This window comes from Octopus sinensis, unplaced genomic scaffold (assembly GCF_006345805.1).
Source record: "Octopus sinensis unplaced genomic scaffold, ASM634580v1 Contig11063, whole genome shotgun sequence".
NCBI classification, from domain to species: Eukaryota; Metazoa; Mollusca; class Cephalopoda; order Octopoda; family Octopodidae; genus Octopus; species Octopus sinensis.
In genome coordinates, this window is record NW_021832252.1 from 24,389 (window position 1) to 47,100 (window position 22,712).

General features: G+C 37.1%; 1 long non-coding RNA gene across 3 annotated transcripts; it reads left to right on the plus strand.

Annotated features, from left to right (window-relative positions):
- Positions 1–1,510: 1,510 nt before the first annotated feature.
- LOC118761262 lies at positions 1,511–8,559 on the plus strand. Of its 3 annotated transcripts, none has more exons than XR_004997247.1 (2): positions 1,511–1,786; positions 7,959–8,559. It is a non-coding gene; the product is annotated as an uncharacterized LOC118761262 (long non-coding RNA). The 3 variants fall into 3 exon arrangements; XR_004997246.1 differs by lacking the exon at positions 1,511–1,786 and adding an exon at positions 2,188–2,390; XR_004997245.1 differs by lacking the exon at positions 1,511–1,786 and adding an exon at positions 4,549–4,626.
- The last annotated feature ends 14,153 nt before the right edge of the window (positions 8,560–22,712 follow it).

Genomic DNA, 22,712 nt, shown 5'->3' on the forward strand with positions numbered 1-22,712 from the left:
TTACACTATTTTTTTTTTGTTTTGGTGCCCGGGTCAGCCCCTCAGACGCTTTCGGAAATTCCCGATGTGAATTTTCCGAGGCCTCTCCCCCACTCCCTTACGCGTGCGCGCGCATTTTTTCATATTCGTTCATATTTTTTTTGTTCTTTGAATGGTTGTTGTAACGCTTTAGTTTAACCGTTAATTCTATTCGCCAATAAATGTCTTTAATTAAGCCAAGAAAATTTGGATTTTACTTGGCATGGCCATGAAAAAGCACCAAATTTTTAGCTTTTCTTTCATTACAGTAGATATTCCATTTGCTGACTGTGTCGATTCAAAGCCGTCTATTGATTTATCATAGAGGTATTATTTGCTAAACATCTATATTTGCTGTTCCTGTCGAAATAATCCACGTTAATTATGTCTGATTTTTGCTCCTGTGAATAATCTGCAATCTAATAAAACAGAAATAGCTGACTGCAACATGAGGCCAGTGGTACCGCGATGATAAAACAAGATACACCTTTTCGTAGACAGAATCAGCAAATGGCTTTAAACTTGAAAAGAAACGAATACACAAACGTATTTATGATCCAGACCTTCAACACATGTGAATGCAGAATTTTTTAAAAGATTTACATTATTAATAAGGTTACAGAAGGAAAAGTCGTGGTGGGTTGGTGTTTAAATTATAGTTGTGTTTATGTTGATGTATTCTAAAAGTGAGGACAGTCGGGAACACAAGCGAATTTCATTAAGAGGTCTGCTCAGTCAGGGGTGACCATGGGCTAAACAACAGTGTCTTGCCACGTATCTGAAGATAGTAGAGAATTATTGTCCACCGTTTTGTAGTTTAACATTTTCCATAATATCTGAAGGGGAGGGGGTTAAACTAAAGCGTTACACCATTCAAAGAAACAGAAAAAAAAAATGTGTGTAATAGGTGTAAAAAACACCAATGTGGTTAGCCATGGATGGCTTCTAAACTTCTTTAGTTTAACCGAATTAACATCGATGTCAAACTAGCAAACTTTTAAAACTTTTTACTTTTGTTTGGAGTTTCGAATTAGCCAGGTTAATCGGCTTCTGCTAAAAAATAAAATATATATTACATCTTACCTGTTTTGATAAATAGATCATATGTTACGATAATTAGATTAATGTGAATTAATGTTAATTACACGAAAGAGCAATTAACGGGAATATAGTTTAAAGACACTTTAAAAGTTGGCATGGAAAGTCAACGAAACGAACTAAAATATCCTGATGTTGTATACCTCGTATTACTACACATTTGTCGGATGATAAAACTGAGTTGGTAAATTTTTTATGTTTTATTATTGCTATAATTACTATTTAAAATTTTGAATTGTAAGAAAAAAATCAAAATGATGGCAAAAGATACAAAACTAAAGCTTATTTTCCAGTCGATTGCTACTTTTACGCTGTTCTGTCGTCGAACCTGTAAGTTACAGGGACGGAAAGAAACGAATACAGCTTATCAGGGTGATGTTGGATGAGGATAGGGGGGAAACATGCAGGCATCAGTGTTCGAAAACCATTGTTGGTTTGTTTATATTCCAGTAACTTAGTTGTGCAATGGAAGAGGGCGGGGGTAAAGAATACGCCCACCACCCGTTTACGGTGTAAGCCTAGCCCATGCGTCGCAGGAGGCGGAAGAGGTCAAGCAGGTCGCACGTGTGGTCATCGACGAAGGGACAGTTCGAGCAGAGATGAGAAATCGCACGTTGACGTCGGTTGTGTTTTTTTTACGCTCGTGAAATTTGGTAAAAAAGAACAAAAAGTGAGTGGGAAAATTGTTGTTGTTGTGGAATTTTGTACGTTTGTTGATGCGGTTTCGCGTTACACTGGTTCTACGCGTTGCACTGTTTCTGTTCGGGCGGCCGTTTTCGGTCTGTCAGACGGAGGGAGATGGACGACCACTCCCTAGTGGAGGAGTCGGAGGAAGAATGGATATTTGAGAACTTGTCGGAGACATCGACCTCTGAAGACGAGCAAATCGGTGATGTAAATAATGTGGAGATAAAAAACAGGAAAACGTACGCAGGAGTTGCAAAAAAGAAGACGGCACAGGAAAAGGAAATAAACCTAGAAAAATTGCCAGGTTTCCAGAGGTATATGAGGAAGGACAGCGGTGAGGTGGAACTAACCACCACCACCAGAGAAAAGAATGGTTGGGAAAAGGACCATCATATACAGGGTATTCGCAAGCGGAACGAAAAAGATAGAAGTGGTGAATATGGAGTGGATAAATGAGGCGCTAAGAAGAACGGAAGAGGAAATCGAATTTCTGTCGAGAGGTTCAAAATATGGTACTGTAGTAGTACAGTTCAAAAAGTGAGAAGGCAGCAAGGAAGATGGCGGCGAAGGCGGTGAAATCCGAGAAGGTAATACTTTTGCCTACGTATTAAATAGAAAAATCACAAGAGTAAGGTCGAGGGAATAGCCCAAAACATTGAAGCCGAGTGGATTGTGACGGCTATAATTAGCGGCCACGAGGATGAAGTGGACATCCTCCATGCCTCGGTTAAGACCGAGGGCTGGAGAGGCGTGACAGTGGAACTAAATGTGCAGGCAGAGAACGATGTACTGGTGGACCTAACAGAAAACATCAGATTGGGAGACGTGATCATGAGAGTGTGGATGGAGGGCAGGGCGCCCAGGTGCTATAAGTGTGGCCTGAGGGGTCACATAAAAGCCTGCTGCCCTCTCCCACACAAAGAAACAGTGATCCAGGAAGAGGAGGAAACGGAGCCGGAAAAAGTTGAAGCGGAAGAACCTGAGGAGGAGAAGGAAATCCAAACTGAGTGGGAAGACGTACGGAAAAAAAGAAAAAGAAGAAGGAAAGTGAACTTTATTGAATCCCAATCCACCCCAACACCACCCGCACCCTCTGAGCCCCATCCTTCCCCTGCAACCAAAGAGCCCACCCATTCCCCACCTACAAGAAAACCTAAAAACGCAGACACACAGATGATACAAGAGCCCAAGCCCCATACTTTATGTTTTATAAAAAAGGAAGACAATGTGAAGCCGACAAGTATCTTTGGTGAAAAATCATGGTATGAGGGAGAAGATGGAAGTTACATGGCGATGAAAGGTGAAATAATGGACGCAAGGAAGATTTTGTCGGAAAAAAATGGAGGTGAGTTGTAGAAGCGATTGAGGTGGAATTTTCGGATGAGAAGAAAAGAGTGTGAAGAGATATTTGAGATAGTATTAGGAAAGGAGGGGCTTTTGATTGGAGATGATAGGTGACGAAGGGTTGTGAAGGACAGGTAAGTGATGCTGGCGGATGGGGCCGTTAGCATCGCTTTCATATTACCATTTTTTCATTTAAAATTCATTTTTCATAATATTAATTATAATGTTCTATGTCCCCAATGTTTTGTAATGTCCCCTCTCCGTCGCCCCTTGTGGGTAATAAAAAATCAGAGATTAGAAATCGCACGTTGACGTCGGTTGTGTTTTTTTTACGCTCGTGAAATTTGGTAAAAAAGAACAGAAAGCGAGTGGGAAAATTGTTGTTGTTGTGGAATTTTGTACGTTTGTTGATGCGGTTTCGCGTTACACTGGTTCTACGCGTTGCACTGTTTCTGTTCGGGCGGCCGTTTTCGGTCTGTCAGACAAAGGGAGATGGACGACCACTCCCTAGTGGAGGAGTCGGAGGAAGAATGGATATTTGAGACCTTGTCGGAGGCATCGACCTCTGAAGACGAGCAAATCATATTATTTTCATATTATTAATTATAATGTTCTATGTCCCCAATGTTTTGTAATGTCCCCTCTGCATCGCCCCTTGTGGGTAATAAAAAAATCAGTGACGAGGAAGCGACAGGACGTGTCAAATTCGTAAGAGACCTCGGATCTTCGCCGAGGTAAGGCCTTTTGTATTTCTTCCTCCCGTTGCTTCTCCTTCTGTTGTCCTCTTCATCCATCACACTACACATACATACTTGTCCTTCTCATCAAGTAAACTCTTAGCAGAAAAAGAATCAGGAAAATGCCTTTTATCACACGCCTTCTTAAAAAGAATGGCGGTGCCCCAGCATGGCCACAGCTCGTGAGCTGAAACTAGATGAAAATAAATAAATAAAACTAAGGGAGGTCTCTCCTGTTTTTATTTCTAATACTCTTGAAACGATTGAATTTGGATTTAATAAAAATAATATTGAATAAGACTTTGCGAGTCAGCTTTACATAATTTCTTGGGTATTGGTTAGAAAACAACCCACGGGTTTCTCACCTTAACCTTAAAAAGAAATAAACGAAGAACGACACTACAGGTTTAAAGAAGAGATCGTAAGAGTAGCAAAAAACCTGAAAATAAGTAGTCAGCATATACTTTTGTATTTTTTGCCATTATTCGGGGTTTTTTCATTATAATTCACATTTCGAAAACGTAATTATAGCAATAAAAACCATTAAAAATTTACCACTTCAGTTTTAGCATCCGACAAATGCGTAGTAATTGGATGGATACAATATTTAGAAGTTAGTTCGTTTCGTTGACGTTCCGTGTCGGTTTTTCTAATGTGCCTTTAAATTATATTTCCCGCCAGATCGATCCTTTATGTAATTAACGTTAATTCATATTAAACACTAATTTATTTATCATCACAGGTAAGATACAATACATGTTTTGTTTGTGGTAAAATCCGATGACCCTGGTTAATTGGAAACTCCAGACAATTGTGAAAGTTTTGAATGTTGCTAATCTGATTTCGATATTAATTCCATTCTCCGTTAAACTTCTTGAATAATGCCAAGAAAATCTAATCTTAATTTTTACTTGGTATGTCGATGAAAAAGCACCAAATTTTTAATGTCTTTTAGGCGATGTTACGATATAAGTACCGGATACATTTCAAAAAAGTGTTTTTTTTTATATATGGGGTGTTAGGGTGGTTAATATAGGGCGTAACAAATATCAGAAAATCAAAAAAAAAAATGTGTGTAATAGGTGTAAAACAACTTCCTATGAACGAATATGAAAAAAAAAATTCGCGCACGCGAAAGGGGGGGGTGGGGGAGAGGCCTCGGAAAATTCACATCGGGAAGTTCCGAAAGCGTCTGAGGAGCTGACCGGGCACCAAAACAAAAAAAAAATAGTGTAATATGTGTAAAACAACTTGCTCTAAACGAATATGACAAAAAAAAATGCGCTCTCGCGAAAGAGGGGTGGGGGAGAGGCCTCAGAATATTTATATCGGGAATTTCCGAAAGCGTCTGAACCGGGCACAAAAAAACAAAAACAAAAACAGCGTAATAGGTGTAAAACAACTTGCTCTAAACGACTATCATGAAAAAAATGCGCGCTCGCGAAAGGGGGGTGGGGGAGAGGCTTCGGAAATTCCACATCTTCAGTCCACGGCCTTTAAACTAAGAAAAAATAGTGTAATTGGTGTAAAACTACTTGTTCTAAACGAGTATCAAGAACACCACTCACACATGAATCATAAACTCCGTATTTCGCAAAAAAAAATAATAAAGAGAAAAAAATTCTGGAAAAAGTGAAGAAATGTTGGATCTCCGCCATGTGAATCAAAAACGTGTCAGAAACATCTTGAAATACTACAGAAATTATGTTACGAAAATGATAATGTATACATACCTCTTTGAGTGGTCCATCGATAATGATGATAAAGAAATGAGTTGGATTTGAACTCAGAATATTGACTAACACAACTACTACTACAAGACTCAAAATATTCAGCCAAGTCACCACCCTTTAACTAGCAATAATAATAACATCAATAACATAACAGCCAAAAGATTTATTTGTTCTGAAAATAACAATCATAGTAAATAAATATGTTCTTTAATATTCACATTCATGTGCACAGTTAAACACACTTACATACAAACAGTCACGCATGCATAATACAGAACGGAACACATAAATGAAGGATGCATTACTTAGTATATATTACATCTAGAGAATTTTGATTAATAAGTCAAATATGCAAATTATAAAGATAATTAATTGCTTTACTAAACAGTGATGTAAAGGTGAAAAAATAAATTTGGGAAAAAAAATACACGCCAAAACTAATTAATAAAGGATAATTAGGGAAGGATTGACACAAAATAATAATTTTTCTGTCTCTTTTTTTCTGATAAATGCATCTTAATAAGTGAGAAGAATTGCATATATCTGAACTATTTCAAAGAAAAGCATAAATTTAATGTTTAAAATAGCTTTAACCAGGAATGAGATCCAACATTTCTTCACTTTTTCCAGAATTTCTTCTCTTTATTTTTTTTTTTTTTTTGCGAAATACGGAGTTTATGATTCATGTGTGAGTGTGTGTTCTTGATACTCGTTTAGAACAAGTAGTTTTACACCAATTACACTATTTTTTCTTAATTAAAGGCCGTGGACTGAAGATGTGAAATTCCGAAGCCTCTCCCCCACCCCCCTTTCGCGAGCGCGCATTTCTTTCATGATAGTCGTTTAGAGCAAGTTGTTTTACACCTATTACGCTGTTTTTGTTTTTGTTTTGTGCCCGGTTCAGACGCTTTCGGAAATTCCCGATATAAATATTCCGAGGCTCTCCCCCCACCCCTCTTTCTCGAGAGCGCATTTTTTTTTGTCATTCGTTTAGAGCAAGTTGTTTTACACATATTACACTATTTTTTTTTGTTTTGGTGCCCGGGTCAGCTCCTCAGACGCTTTCGGAACTTCCCGATGTGAATTTTCCGAAGCCTCTCCCCCACCCCCCTTTCGCGTGCGCGAATTTTTTTTTTCATATTCGTTCATAGGAAGTTGTTTTACACCTATTACACACATTTTTTTTTTGATTTTCTGATATTTGTTACGCCCTATATTAACCTGTTAGGGTTAGGGTTTCTATTATAAATCATTAAAATCCTTTAAAATGTTTTTGCCCGAAGGCCGCGGCCATGCTGGGGCACTACCGCTGGAACTCATATCTTCAAAAATGTAAACAAAGTCACGTGTGTACATATACCGAAGGATCGCCACACACCCTAACTTTAAACCTAACCCTAACGCCCCATATATAAAAAAAACACTTTTTTGAAATGTATCTGGTACTTCCGGAAGTACACCGGTACTTATACCGTAAGATCGCCTTCTTTTATTACAGTAGATATTCCATTTGTTACTTGTGTCCGTTCGAAGCTGTCTATCGCTTTATTATAGAGGTATAACTTGCTACGTATCACTATTTGCTGTTTATTTTGTCAAAATGATTGGCTTTAATAGTTATCTCTATTCTCTCGTTTACTTGTTTCAGTCATTTGACTGTGGCCATGCTGGAGCACCACCTTTCAGTCGAGCAAATCGACCCCAGGATTTATTCTATTGGGTTTCTTTAGCCGAACCGCTAAGTTACGGGGACGTAAACACACCAGCATCGGTTGTCCAGCGATGTTAGGGTGACAAACACAGACACATTAACATACATATGCACATATGTACGACGGGGTTCTTTCCATGCTTCCTGAGATTCGCCAACACTACACCCGATTTTCTCCCCTCCATACACACGCAAGCATGTATCTGACTCATACAATGTTCACTTTCCAGACATTTGTACATTACTGCATATACTTTATACGCAATTTTGACAAGTTGTTGTGCACCTGAGCACTGTATACAGTAATTTCATTATTATTATTTTAAAAGTCGTGAACACAACCTAATTTCATTAATAGACCTGTTCAGCCAGGGATGATTCCGGGCTAAACAACAGTGACTTATCACATTTCTGAAGATAGTAGGAAGTTATTGTCCAATATTTTGTAGTTTAACATTTTACATAATATCTGAAGGCAAAGGAACAAAAGTCTGTGTATAGAGACTAATTATTCGGGTTAAGGTTTATATAAACAGTTTATTATTATGAAAATGTAGTAATATTTTTTATAGTTGAATCTCTGCTTTTCAAGTCTTTCCTATATCTTCAACTGTTTCTGTGTCATTTCAGAATATGAGATGTTAGTGGTATAAAGGAGTTTTTACATCAGATACATCATGAACATTGATCATCATTTGAAGACTAATGGAAGATATTATAAATAATATATATAACCCTGTTTCTATTACAAATCTATGGTGAATAACTGTGAAATATTTCTTTGGAATTAATACGAACGTTTGTTTTCTTCATTGCCAATATTTTACATTCTGTTTGAATTTGGAAAAATCTGTGAAGGTCTTTGTATTATCTTCAGATATTCGAGAAGATCAGATTTGCTGTAAATATAGCAGTAGAAGTATTTGAATCAACAAAGACATTTATAAAGAAGAAAAGAAAAATATATTTTGGGGTCGTATACTGTAGAAGAATAATGAATCCACCGGAGATGACAAGAAAAAAATTATCAGACCAATGTGATATCTGTAAAAAGACTTTTTCTAATATAGCAAATCTCACTGTTCACAAGTGTATCGATCCAAGTGGAAAGCAATTTCACTGTGATATCTGTGGTAAATCATTCTCTAAGAAAGATAATCTTACTCATCACAAATACATTCATACAGGAGAGAAACCATATCAATGTGGTATTTGTGGTAAATCATTCTCTAATAGGAGTATCCTTACTTGTCACAAATACATTCATACAGGAGAGAAACCGTATCACTGCAAAATTTGTGGTAAATCATTCTCTCAAAAAGGTAGCCTAACTTGTCACAAATACATTCATACAGGAGAGAAACCATATCAATGTGATATTTGTGGTAAATCATTCTCTCAAAGAAGTAACCTTACTTCTCACAAATACAGTCACACAGGAGAGAAACCACATCACTGTGATGCTTGTGGTAAATCATTCTCCCAAAAAAGTCACCTTAATTCTCACAAATACATTCACACAGGAGAGAAACTATATCAGTGTGATATCTGTGATAAATCCTTTTCATTAAAAGGTAATTTAATTACTCACAAACTTACACATACAGGTGAGAAGCCATATCACTGCAATATTTGTGGTAAATCATTCTCTCATAAGAATAGCCTTACTTATCACAAATCAATTCATACAGGAGAGAAACCATATCACTGCAATATCTGTGGTAAATCCTTTGTAGTGAGAAGTAATTTAACTGCTCATGAACTTACTCACACTAATGAAAGGCCATATCAGTGTGATATCTGTGATAAATCATTCTCTCATAAAAGTAACCTTACTAGACACAAATACATTCATACAGGAGAGAAATCATAGCACTGTGATATCTGTGGTAAATCATTCTCTCATAAAAGTAACTTTAATAGACACAAATACATTCATACAGGAGAGAAATCATAGCACTGTGATATCTGCAGTAAATCATTCTGTGTAAGAAAATATTTGATTAATCATAAGTCCACTCATAAAGGAGACAAACTATATCTCAGGAATATACTATATATACTCATAAATGTATTTATACAAGAGAGAAGACGTATCACTGTAAGAGGTGTGGTAAATCATTCTCTGTGGAACAATATTTAACTAATCACAAATACATTCATACAGGAGAGACATCATAGCACTGTAATATCTGCAGTAAATCATTCTGCGTAAGAAAATATTTTTATCACAAATCCAGTTAGATTGGGCAGATATTATATCGCTGTGATCATCATCATCGTTTAGCATCCGCTTTCCATGCTAGCATGGGTTGGACGGTTCAACTGGGGTGTGGGAAGCCAGAAGGCTGCACCAGGCTCCAGTCTGATCTGGCAGTGTTTCTACAGCTGGATGCCCTTCCTAACGCCAACCACTCCGTGAGTGTAGTGGGTGCTTTTTACGTGCCACCGGCAAAGATGCCAGACGGGGCTGGCAAACGGCCACATTCGGATGGTTCACTTATGTGCCACCGGCACTGGTATCACAACTTCAAATTCCATTGATGTTGATCGATTATGATTTTGATTTTTGGTTTTGATATCTGTAGTAAATCATTCTCTTAGGATTATGTTGTTTAACTAATTTTAAATGCATTCATACAGGAGAGAAGACATCTTGCTGTGTTATCTGTGCAAAATCATCCTCTTAATGTAATTTAACTAAACCTGTATTTATTGATATTGATCAATAACAATACCAGTGATAAAATGGGGAATAAAATACAGCAATTGTATTACTTTCTTTGAGACAAATAAATTTTTTACATTTTCCTCATTTGCATCAACTCACTAATTATGATGTGTGTGGTTTTCATTCAAACAATTTTAATTACATTAATTTGCTGTTTTCTTGTGGATATATTATTTCGACACCATTGTATTACATTCCAGTTCCCAACGATGATCAGTTCTTCTCTGCTGGACATGCTTAGGCTATCCCACGATCTGCAGCCTATAATCTAATGAACAATATGTGTCCATAGCTTGTACTGGGTACACTACATGGAGTTTCTCCTGACTTCTTTTCTACATGCCTAAAAGGGCCATCTCTGTCTTTGGTCTTTGCTAAATTTACTGTATGGTTTTTCAATCCAGATCTTGCTTCCAAACCTGAAATTTGTTCTCTAATTGTGGTAGGGATTCAGCAATAAGAAGGTCATCAGCTTGGAAGAGATCCCAAGGGCAGCCAATCTTAAATTCCTCTGTTATTGCTTGCAGGACTATGATAAACAAGAGTGGGGTGAAAAACGATCCTTGGTGGACTCCTATTTTGACACTAAAATTCATGCTATACTCATTGGTGACATTTACCTTACTGGCAGCATCCCTATACATGGCTTTTACATGTCTCACCAACCACTCATCTCTCCCTAAACGACGATGCCGTGCTGATCTCATTCTCGCTCACAACATGATAAGCGGAAAGTGTAACCTCTCGAAAGTGTAACTCCTGCTCCAGAGCGTCGGCTGCAGGGGCACTCCGAAAAGCTCTATCTGTGACAATTTCATCTCAGTCAAAGGAGAGGGGCTTTCTCCCTCTGGGTTGCGGATCCATGGAAAAAGCTGCCAACGACCGCTCGGTTCAAAGACCCTCTTGACCAGAAACGCCCTGAACTCTTTGTATGACCACCCTCCCTGTACATAACTCCATGTCCCCCTACATGGCCTTGCTTTTTGCTTTTTGAGCCAAAAAATTAACTTAACTTAGGGGACTCTGTCAAAAGCTTTCTCCATGTCAACAAAATCCAAATGCAAAGATATATCTTTGACCAAGTACTTCTGCTTTTGCCTCACCAGGAAGATAGCATTGCTGGTGCTTCTACTTGATACAATTCTACACCTTGATCCATGGAACTTACATTGATATATGAGGAGACCTATTGAGTCAAGTACATTAACATCAAAAAATCAAATGGAAATTGTAGTTGTGATACCTGTGCCGGTGGCAAGTAAAAAGCACCATCCGAACATGGCTGATGCCAGCACCACCTTGACTGGCTTCCTTGCTGGCAAAAAGCACCAACCGATCATAGCCGTTGCCAGCCTTGCCTGGCACCTGTGCTGGTGGCAAGTAAAATGCACCCACTACACTCATGGAGTGGTTGGTATTAGGAAGGAATTTAAGATTGTCTGCCTTTGGGATCTCTTCCAAGCTGATGACCTTGTTCTTATTGCTGAATCCCTACCACAATTAGAGAACAAATTTCAGGTATGGAAGCAAGATCTAGATTGAAAAACCATACAGTAAATTTAGCAAAGACCATAGACAGATCCTGTCAGGGAGATGGCCCTGCTCGGCATGGAGAAAAAGGCATCCAGCTGTAGAAAGACTGCTAGATCAGACTGGAGCCTGGTGCAGCCTCCTGTTCTCCCAGACCCCGGTCAAACCGTCCAACCCATGCCATCGAGGAAAGCAGACATTAAACGATGATGATTATGCAGAAACGTTAGCAGGGTGGGCGAAATGCTTAGTGGTATTTCGTCTGTCGTTACGTTCTGAGTTGAAATTCCGCCAAGGTCGACTTTGCCTGTCATCCTTTTGGGGGTCGATAAATAAAGTACCAGTTTCGCACTGGGGTTGATGTAATCGACTTAATCCCTTTGTCTGTCCCCTCTATGTTTAGCCCCTTGTGGGCAGCAAAGAAATAGATGATGATAATGATATAATTAATGGAAGATACAAGAATATTTATTGATCACTGCAATTGTTTCAACACATCTTGCTTCGATCCTTTATGAGTGGAATATTGAAGAGTTGCTTTATGGGTATCCAACAGTGTAGATGTGTCTTTTCAGGTGATTACAAGATATATTTCATTAAAATAACGTCTGTTCTGCAAAATTTCTTCTTGTTATGTGTTTGTTTTATAATTTGTTGATATTATTTGATTTACAAATCACAAGGTATTAAATATTAAGATGGCCATTTGCCAGCCTACTGTGGCACGTAAAAAGCACCATCCGATCATGGACGTTTGCCAGATACTCGTATAAAGGAGTTTTATGTGAGATACATCATGAATATTGATCATGTTTTGAAAACGAATGTCAGCCATTATAAATAATAGATAATAACTCTGTTTATATAATATATCTATGGTGAATAACGGTGAAATATTTCTTCTGAATTGATAGCAACATTTGTTTTCCTCATTGCCAGGAATATTTACAAAAGTATTTCACATTCAGTTTGAATGTGAGAAAATCTGGAAAGGTGTTTGTATCATTTTCAGATATTCAAGATCAGTTTTGCCGTAGAAGATATATATAAAGAAGAAGGGGAAAATATATTTTCTGCCTGTATACTATAGAACAATAAGGAATAGTCTGGAGATGTTAAAAGGAAGAGAAAAATTATCAGACCAATCTGATATCTGTAAAAAGACTTTTTCTAATAAGGGAAATCTCAATGTTCACAAATTCATTCATGCAGGGGGGAAACAATATCATTGTGACATCTGTGGTAAATCATTCTCTCGAAAAAGTCACCTTACTCATCACAAATACACTCATACTGGAGAGAAACCATATCAGTGTGATATCTGTGGTAAATCATTCTCTCAAAGGACTGTCCTTTCTTATCACAAATTCGTTCATACTGGAGAGAAACCATATCACTGTGATATCTGTGGTAAATCATTCTCTACAAAATATAACCTTACTAAACACAAATCCATTCATACAGGAGAGAAACCAAATCAATGTCGTATTTGCGGTAAATCATTCTCTCATAGAAGTTCCCTTGATTCTCACAAACACATTCATGCAGGAGAGAAACCACATCAGTGTGATATTTGTGGTAAATCATTCTCTCAAAGAAGTTACCTTAATTCTCACAAATACATTCATACAGGTGAGAAACCATATCGGTGCTATATCTGTGGTAAATCATTCTCTCAGAAGAGGTACTTAAATAGATACAAATGCATTAATACAGGGGACAAACCTTAGCACTGTAGTATCTGCAGTAAATTATTCCGTTTAAGAAAATATTTAATTAATTACAAGTCTGCTCATACTGGACAGAAACTATGTGACTGTGATGTCTGCAGCAAATCATTCTCTCAGGAATATGCTGTATATACTTATAAACGTATTCATACAGGAGAGAAACTCTATTGCTGTGATACCTGAGGTAAATCATTCTCTGTGGAACAATATTGAACTCATCACAAATACATTCATACAGGAGAGAAATCATATCACTGTGACATCTGGGACAAGTCATTTTTTCATAGAGAGAAATAATAAACTAAACACAAACATATTCATACAGGAGAAGATTCTTATGACTGTGTAATCTGTGCTAAATCATTCTCTCAATAATCTACCTTAACTAAACATATACTTATTCATATTGATCAATAACAATATCAATGATAAAACAGATGTCCTGCTGAATAAAATACAGCAAATGTATTACTTTTTACAAAATAAATTCATTTTTCACATTTTCCTCATTTGCATCAACTCACTAATTACGATGTGTGTTTTTTATTCAAACAATATTGATTATATTAATTTGCTCTGTTTTCTTGAGGATATATTATTTTAACACAAATGTATTACACTCCAGTTCCCAGCCATGATCAGTTATCCTCTGCTGGACACACTCAGGGATCCCAGGATCTGCACCCTTGTGCTACTGCCCACATATTCTGGCACTAGCTGGAGGCTTATTGCTGTTTGTCACAGTTTTGGGTGTAGAGTGGGAAATATTTTTCAAGAGCCTAATGCCCCACTCTACCTATGGTTCAAGCACATCCCCGCTCAACCCATGCAAGTGATTATCATCATACTTATTTTTTGCTAAATCATTCTGTAGAGCAGGTTTTCATGGTCTTGTTCTTACCAGACACCAAGCAGGGATTTATGATGGGCATCTGGTTAGAATGGCACCTGTTGTGATTAAAGTAGACTGGTTCGAGTAAAGTATAAATTGTAACGATCTGAGTGGGTTTGCGGTTCAGAGTCAAGTGAAGTCGGAAGGTGTCGCTTAGTTTACTTCCTAAGGAATATTGAATGTTGGTTCTTAAAAGATTTGTTAGTTCATTAGATTGTTGTTACAATTTTCTGGTTATCTTATTTATTGTACGGAACAATTATGTTACAACATCTGGCGATGAGGGTTTCGAAGCTCTTGCAGGTCAGTTAACAAATTTTTGTGATAAAAAATTGTTAAATCATGGAAGACTAATTAGCTTCTATAAAACTGTTGCAAAATCAACGACAAAGGCAGCAACAACAACAATTATTGGGGCTTTATTCAAAGAAGTCCAAAAATAAGAGAAGTACATTTTTGCCAGACGCCGTTTTGGACTCGATGAAACCAGTTAGAACACAGAGGACAGTATAACTGTTGCATTGTACTACAGCAGGTAATTTTTAAGGAAGATTGTAAGACATGGTCAGACACAGAAAAAGTAAGGTTATTATGACATAAATGAGCCCCATCTGAGTATGAACATTGTTTTAATTTCATATTACCCAAAAAAACTCCATGAAATTTGTTTTAAAGAAACAATAGAATTACTGTCTAACATATTCGGTGATAAAACTTCTCTAACACTTGGATGGTGTTTTGGAATATAATGAAAAAAGAGGATGGTGGTTTTATCACATACACAGGAACAATTGACAGGATGTGTGCATATTTTAAACTCAAGAAGTTACACCTGAGATGTTCAGGTGTCTTATTTTGGTAAAAGGCCTTACAACAACTGAATATACAGAAATTCACACTGCAGAACTAAATTCTGAAGACCAACCATTAAAGATCCTAGAGGGCTCTCAACAGAAACAAAATTCAACTCCCAAATAAGAAAATTTGTACACGTAAAAATGATTGGAATAATGCACTTGCGGGTGTGTATGTGCGTGCCCTGAGTCAATGCATGTCTAGGAGTCAGGAGTCGACATAAGGGTGGCACAAAATTAGAATGTTCCGCTTTATATTAGGGATAAACCAGAAGTCCCTGACTGCTATGTCATCTGTAAGTTTATAGGAAACTTCTAAAGTATTTATGAAGGTCGAGGGAGATTACTCTCGTTAAATCCCATTTTCATTTTGCTTTCTTGTCTGACCGCCAGGGGTCACTCAGGTTTTAGTTATACAAGGCGGCGAGCTGGCAGAAGCGTCAGCACGCTGGGTGAAATGCGTAGCCGTAATCTTCTGAGTTCAAATTCCGCTGAGGTCGACTTTGCCTTTCATCCTTTCGGGGTCTGTATAACGGACTTAACCCGTGCGTCTGTCCTTGTTTGTCCTCTCTGTGTTTAGCCCCTTGTGGGTAATAAAGAAATAAGTTATACAAGGTTCCCTTGATTGTGTCGAGAATGATGAAAATTTGTGTGGGCCTCTGAGCCGGTATTGCCCTGAGTTTGGCAAAATCTGATGCAGATTCTCTGCTAAACTTTCTATTATGCTCATTGTGACAATCACACGCTACACACCTTCCTTCCAAGCATTGCTGCAAACAGCAGAAGAGAGCTAGAATCTTAACACTTAGTGTGAATGGACAGCAGAGTTTAGAGTCAATCTTTCCCAAGTGGCTTCACTCTGTGTATCTTAGCTTCGTTGCTATAGCAACAGTCTGCATATATGTACGTATATATGTATGCCATTGTTCAGTTTTATTTCAAAATTACTTGCCAATAGAGAAAGAGCCAATTTCTAACCTAAATCCAAGGATCCTTCATTGGAATTTCACCATCAACAACAGAGTATGTAGGTCTTTTCGGTTTGAACAGCAGTTTTTAACATAATTTCTAGGTGACTAAACACTTTTAAACTTCGTATACTGGTAGAATGTGTTTATAAAACATCTTCTTGTCTTGGCTTTATTGAGAAAATTCTACGGTTTGTAAGATATTTGTTGTTTTTTTTTCTTCAATTTCTGCAATTTCAACCAATCAATGACGTCTATTGAGGTGAAAACATTCTGTGCCGTATGAATATGTCCCTCGTTTAAGAAACAGATTGGGTTTATTTACATTTACGAAGAAAAAAAGATACCCTTCCCCCACCCGTAACACTAAAATAGATTGAAATGCAAAGATCGATACTAGGGTTATAATTATGGTTGACATGTTCATTTGACACCGCTAGAAAAAAATCCCATTTTCTGTAGCGGTGTCGTATGAATCTGTCACCCATAATTATAACCATAGTATCGATCTTTGCATTTCAATCTATTTTAGGGTTAGGTTTAGAGTTAGGGGTGGGGGAAGGGTATCTGCTTTTCTTCGCAAATGTAAATAAACCCAATCTGTTTCTTAAACAAGGGACATATTCATACAGCACGGTATGTTTTGACTCCAAATGGACGTATTTGATTGGTTAAAATTGCCGAAATGCTCGATTTTCAAGTGGAAATATGTTACAAACTATAGAATTTTCTCAATGAAGCCAAGAAAAAATGATGTCTTATAAACACATTCTACCAGAATACGAAGTTTAAAAGTGTTTAGTTCACTAGAAATTGTGTTGACATATGCTGTTCAAAAGGAAAAGATCTGCGCAAACTTGTACGAAGTACAGACGTCTGCGTGTTAATATACATCTCAGGAAAAACAGCCTTCTCATATTCAATAAGCTTGGTGGCACCCTGGTAGTACATATCATTGTGGAAAACGTAAAACCACCTATAATTGTTATATATATATTAATTACCAGAGTGACCCACGACTTGACTGGTTACAGACGCTGAGGACTATTTACGAAAAGTGGTCCCGCTGCGCACCATCGCGCTAGCTAGTTGTGACTAGTCAATCCTACAAGTGCACGTATGCAAATTAATAGATGCACGCATGCGCAAAACATGTACTGTAAATCCTTGAGTATAATCCACATTTTTTCCCCAAAATTTAAAGGTGAAAATCCCAGGTGCGGATTATACACGAGGTTAAAAATGAAAATATTTTCTAAGCAATGTCCGAGTCTCTCTTTGCTGTCCGGCAATGTTTATTCAGACACATTTTGTGATGTCCGGCATGAAAATTCCTTGAGCTAAGCCTGAAAGCAATGAAGTCATAAAAGAATCATCCATAACTTGCAGTAAGCAACATTTATTAAACGTTATTACTGTTATTTCTTTATTTTCTGCAAACAAAATGCACAAAAAAGCTACACGTTTGCATTATGTTATATATACAATAATAATAAAGGATGTTATACAGACCTCCTTCACTCAGGGTAGAGAAGGGGTGCGTATTATACACAAGGTTTAGGTTTTACTGTTATTTCTTTATTTTCTGCAAACAAAATGCACAAAAAAGCTACACGTTTGCATTATATTATATATACAATAATAATAAAGGATGTTATACAGACCTCCTTCACTCAGGGTAGAGAAGGGGTGCGTATTATACACAAGGTTTAGGTTTTACTGTTATTTCTTTATTTTCTGCAAACAAAATGCACAAAAAAGCACAAAAAGAAATACCAGATCTTTTCCTTTTGAACGGCAGTTTTCAACACAATTTCTAGTTAACCAAACACTTTTAAACTTCGTATACTGGTAGAATGTGTCAGAATAAAACAATTTTTTCTCTTGGCTTTCTTGAGAAAATTGTAATTTGTAAGTTTAATGTAGTTTAATTTTTCGAATTTTAACCAATCAATGGCCTCTATTGAGCTAAAATCATTTGCTGCGTCTAAAACTGAGACAACATCACCCTAACCCTAACCCTAAATTCTAGCCTTTCCTTTTTTTTTTCTCAATTGTTAAATTAATTTAAGGATAACAATTAAGAAAAAAAAAACAAAAGGCTAAAACGAAAGCAAAAACTCAACAAAAACAAAGCGAATAATTTTAGACACACGCGAAACAATTAAATTAATTTAACAATTAAGAAAAAAACCCAAAAGGTTAAAATTTAGGGTTAGGGTTAATGACAGGATGTTGTATCAGTTTTAGACGCAGCAAATGATTTTAGCTGAATAGGGGGCATAGGATTGGTTAAAATTCGAAAAATTAAACTACGTTAAACAAACAGATTACAATTTTCTCAAGAAAGCCAAAAGAAAAAAATGTTTTATTTTGACACATTCTACCAGTATACGAAGTTTTAAAGTGTTTAGTTCACTAGAAATTGTGTTGAAAAGTGCCGTTCAAGAGGAAAAGATCCGACTTAGAATGATTTACTGCAGATATTACAGTTCTATGGTTTCTCTCCTGGATGAATGTTTTTATGAGAGGTTAAAGAGCGCAAGCAAGACAATGATTTACCACAAATATCACACTCATACAGTTTCTCTCCAGTATGAATGGATTTGTGATGAGTAAGGCTATGCTTCTGGGAGAATGATTTACCACAAATACGACATTGATATGGTTTCTCTCCTGTATGAATGTGTTTGTGAGAATCAAGGTAACGTCTTTGAGAGAATGACATTCCACAGACATCACTTTAATGAGGTTTCTCTCCTGTATGAATGTATTTGTGTCTAGTAAGGCCTATCTTCTGAGAGAATGATTTACCACAAATATCACAGTGATATGGTTTTTCACCTGTATGAATGAATTTGTGAGTAGTTAAATTACATTTTAATGAAAAAGATTTACCACAGATATCACAGGGATATGGTTTCTCTCCTGTATGAATGGATTTGTGATAAGTAAGGCCAGTCTTTTGAGAGAATGATTTACCACAAATACGACATTGATATGGTTTCTCTCCTGTATGAATGTGTTGTGAGAATCAAGGTAACGTCTTTGAGAGAATGACATTCCACAGACATCACTTTAATGAGGTTTCTCTCCTGTATGAATGTATTTGTGTTTAGTAAGGCCTATCTTCTGAGAGAATGATTTACCACAAATATCACAGTGATATGGTTTTTCACCTGTATGAATGAATTTGTGAGTAGTTAAATTACATTTTAATGAAAAAGATTTACCACAGATATCACAGGGATATGGTTTCTCTCCTGTATGAATGGATTTGTGATAAGTAAGGCCAGTCTTTTGAGAGAATGATTTACCACAAATACGACATTGATATGGTTTCTCTCCTGTATGAATGTATTTGTGAGAATCAAGGTAACGTCTTTGAGAGAATGACATTCCACAGACATCACTTTAATGAGGTTTCTCTCCTGTATGAATGTATTTGTGAGTAGTTAAATTACATTTTAATGAAAAAGATTTACCACAAATATCACACTGATATGGTTCCTCACCTGTATGAATGAATTTGTGAGTAGTTAAATTACATTTTAATGGAAAAGATTTACCACAAATATCACATTGATATGGTTTCTCTCCTGTATGAATGGATTTGTGAGTGGTTAAATTACATTTTACTGAAAAAGATTTACCACAGATATCACAGTGAAAAGGTTTCTCTCCTGTATGAATGGATTTGTGAGTAGTTAAATTACATTTTACTGAAAAAGATTTACCACAGATATCACAGGGATATGGTTTCTCTCCTGTATGAATGTATTTGTGAGTGGTAAGGCTACTTTTTAGAGAGAATGATTTTCCACAAATATCACATTTATATGGTTTCTCTCCAGTATGAACAGATTTGTGATAAGAAAGGCCAGTCCTTTGAGAGAATGATTTACCACAAATATCACAGTGATAAGGTTTCACTCCTGTATGAATGGATATGTGAGAAGTAAGGCTGTGCTTCTGGGAGAATGATTTACCACAAACATCACAGTGATATGGTTTCTCTCCTGTATGAAGGGATTTGTGAGAGGTAAGGTTACTTTTCTGAGAGAATGATTTACCACAGATATCACAGTGATATGGCTTCCTACCCGCATGAATGAATTTGTGAACAATGAGATTTCCCTTATTAGAAAAAGTCTTTCTACAGATATCACATTGGTGTGATAACTTTTTTCTTTCTTTTGTCATCTCTTGAGGATTCATTATTGTTCTATAGTATACAAGCACAAAATATATTTTCCTGATCTTTTTATATATTCCTTTGTTGATTCAAATACTTCTCTAGTTATATTTTCCACAAGTCTGGTCTTTGTCAATAGCTAAAGGTAATAGAAACACCTTTGCAGATTTTTCCAAGTTCAGACTGAATGGGAAATACTTCAGCAAATATTCCAGGCAATGATGGAAACAAATGTTGCTATTAATTCAGATGGAATTTTTCAGTTCTTCACCATAGATTTGTAATAGAAACAGGGTTATATATATTATTTATAACATCTTCCATTAGTCTTCAAGTGATGATCAATATTCCTGATGTATCTGATGTAAAAACTCCTTTATACCACTAACATCTCATATTCTGAAATGACACAGAAACAGTAGAAGATATAGGAAAGACTTAAAAAGCAAAGATTTAACAATAGAAAATATAATTACATTTTCATAATCATAAACCGTGGATATAATCCTTTAAGTTGTCTTTGAAATATATACTGTTATTAAAATCATATGATACAACCTTGTGTAATATCTAGATATACACAGACTTCAGCTCCTCTACCTTCAGATATTATGTAAAACATTAAATTACATATTATTGGACAATATTTCCATCTTGCTTCTTAAGACAGAAGCAAGATGGGACTTTCTCAAGATGAGCAAAGGCAAGCCGCAGCACGTCAGATGGAGTCTCAATACAGAAGGGAGATGAGACTTTTGCAAGATCAGCAAACACATGCTGCAGCATTTAATGCTTAGCCATTAAAACATTTTAATGATTAGACAGTGGTCCAATAGAATAGCTCTCACAAACAGACTATGTATAAATGCGTTCTTCACAAATCCTGGAGCTGCTTTCAGATATAATCCATCCCATTTTTATGAAAATGATAATTTTGGCCAAATTAGTGTGCTAAACTCAAATCGTTGTTTCTGTAAAGCTTTAAAATTTCCAAATGAAACTAATGGCATGCAATGCCCAGGCAGTAAGGTAATATTGCCAGCACTACCAGCTCCTTCTCAACCTCTTCTGGAAGGTACTTCCATCCAGTCAAAGGATTTCCTGAACAATATCAGACAATCCTGCATCACAAATGACATTGTTTGGTGCATCTAAGGAGATAGTTGAACATGGATTTACACTGACATTCACAGTCGAAGGGCAAGTCTGTCACCTCAATGGTTCCCTGTTACCCACAAATGAACAACCAACCACATCTTCATCATCATCGTTTAACGTCTGTTTTCCATGCTAGCATGAGTTGGACGGTACAACCGGGATCTGGGAAACCAGGAGGCTGCACCAGGCTCCAGTCTGATCTGGCAGTGTTTCTACAGCTGGATGCCCTTCCTAATGCCAACCACTCCGTGAGTATAGTGGGTGCTTTTTACGTGCCACCGGCCAGAGGAGGCTGGCAAATGGCCACGGTCGGTTGGTGCTTTTATGTGTCACAGGTCCTCAAAATTTACTTCATGAGTGATGTAGGACAATAAACCCAAAGGAGGTGTCAAAACTTCAGACGATGGGTCATGTTAGATGCAGTATCAACTTCCACAAAGGAAAACATATCCACTGACAGCTTTTCGGGACATTCAAAAGCCACATACCCTCCACCCCCAATTTTCCACGACTGGTTAGGGCAAGGAATACTCGGACAAATGACAAGTCGCTTAGTCCAATTAGCCCATCATTTACTCCACAAATGTTTTGTCATCAATGCAGCACTTTCCTATATCACCTGTTTCAACATAACTGTAATATATATATACACAAATTATGACATTTTAATACTGAGCAACGCCGGGTATCTCTGCTAGTCATTCCATAAAACATAATCGGAGAAAATTAAAAAAAAAAAAAATACGCATGAGTGGCTGTGTGGTAAGTAGCTTGTTTACCAACCACATGGTTCCGGGTTCAGTCCCATTGCGTGGCACCTTTGGCAAGTGTCTTCTGCTATAGCCTTGGGCCGACCAATGCATTGTGAGTGAATTTGGTAGACGGAAACTGAAAGAAGCCTATCGTATATATGTATGTGTGTGTGTCTGTGTTTGTCCCCCCAACATCGCTTGACAACCGGTGCTGGTGTGTTTATGTCCCGGTCACTTAGCAGTTCGGCAAAATAGACCGATACATTAAGTACTGGGCTTACAAAGAATAAGTCCCGGGGTGGAGTTGCTCGATTAAAGGCGGTGCTCCAGCATGGCCGCTGTCAAAATGACTGAAACAAGTAAGAAAAAGATAATACATGTGAGAGTGAAAAGGGAGGGTGGTTTGGGTTCTGCTAGAAACACCAGCAAAACATCCCTTGAATTGTTCACCTTTTCCTCTGAAAATATTTACTTGTTTTATTTTAACCGAAAAGGCCCCTCCCGTGGTTTTTCAGTTAAAAAAGAAAACGGCCAAAATCGGTTTGGATAGGTATTATTCTAAAGGTTATAGCAA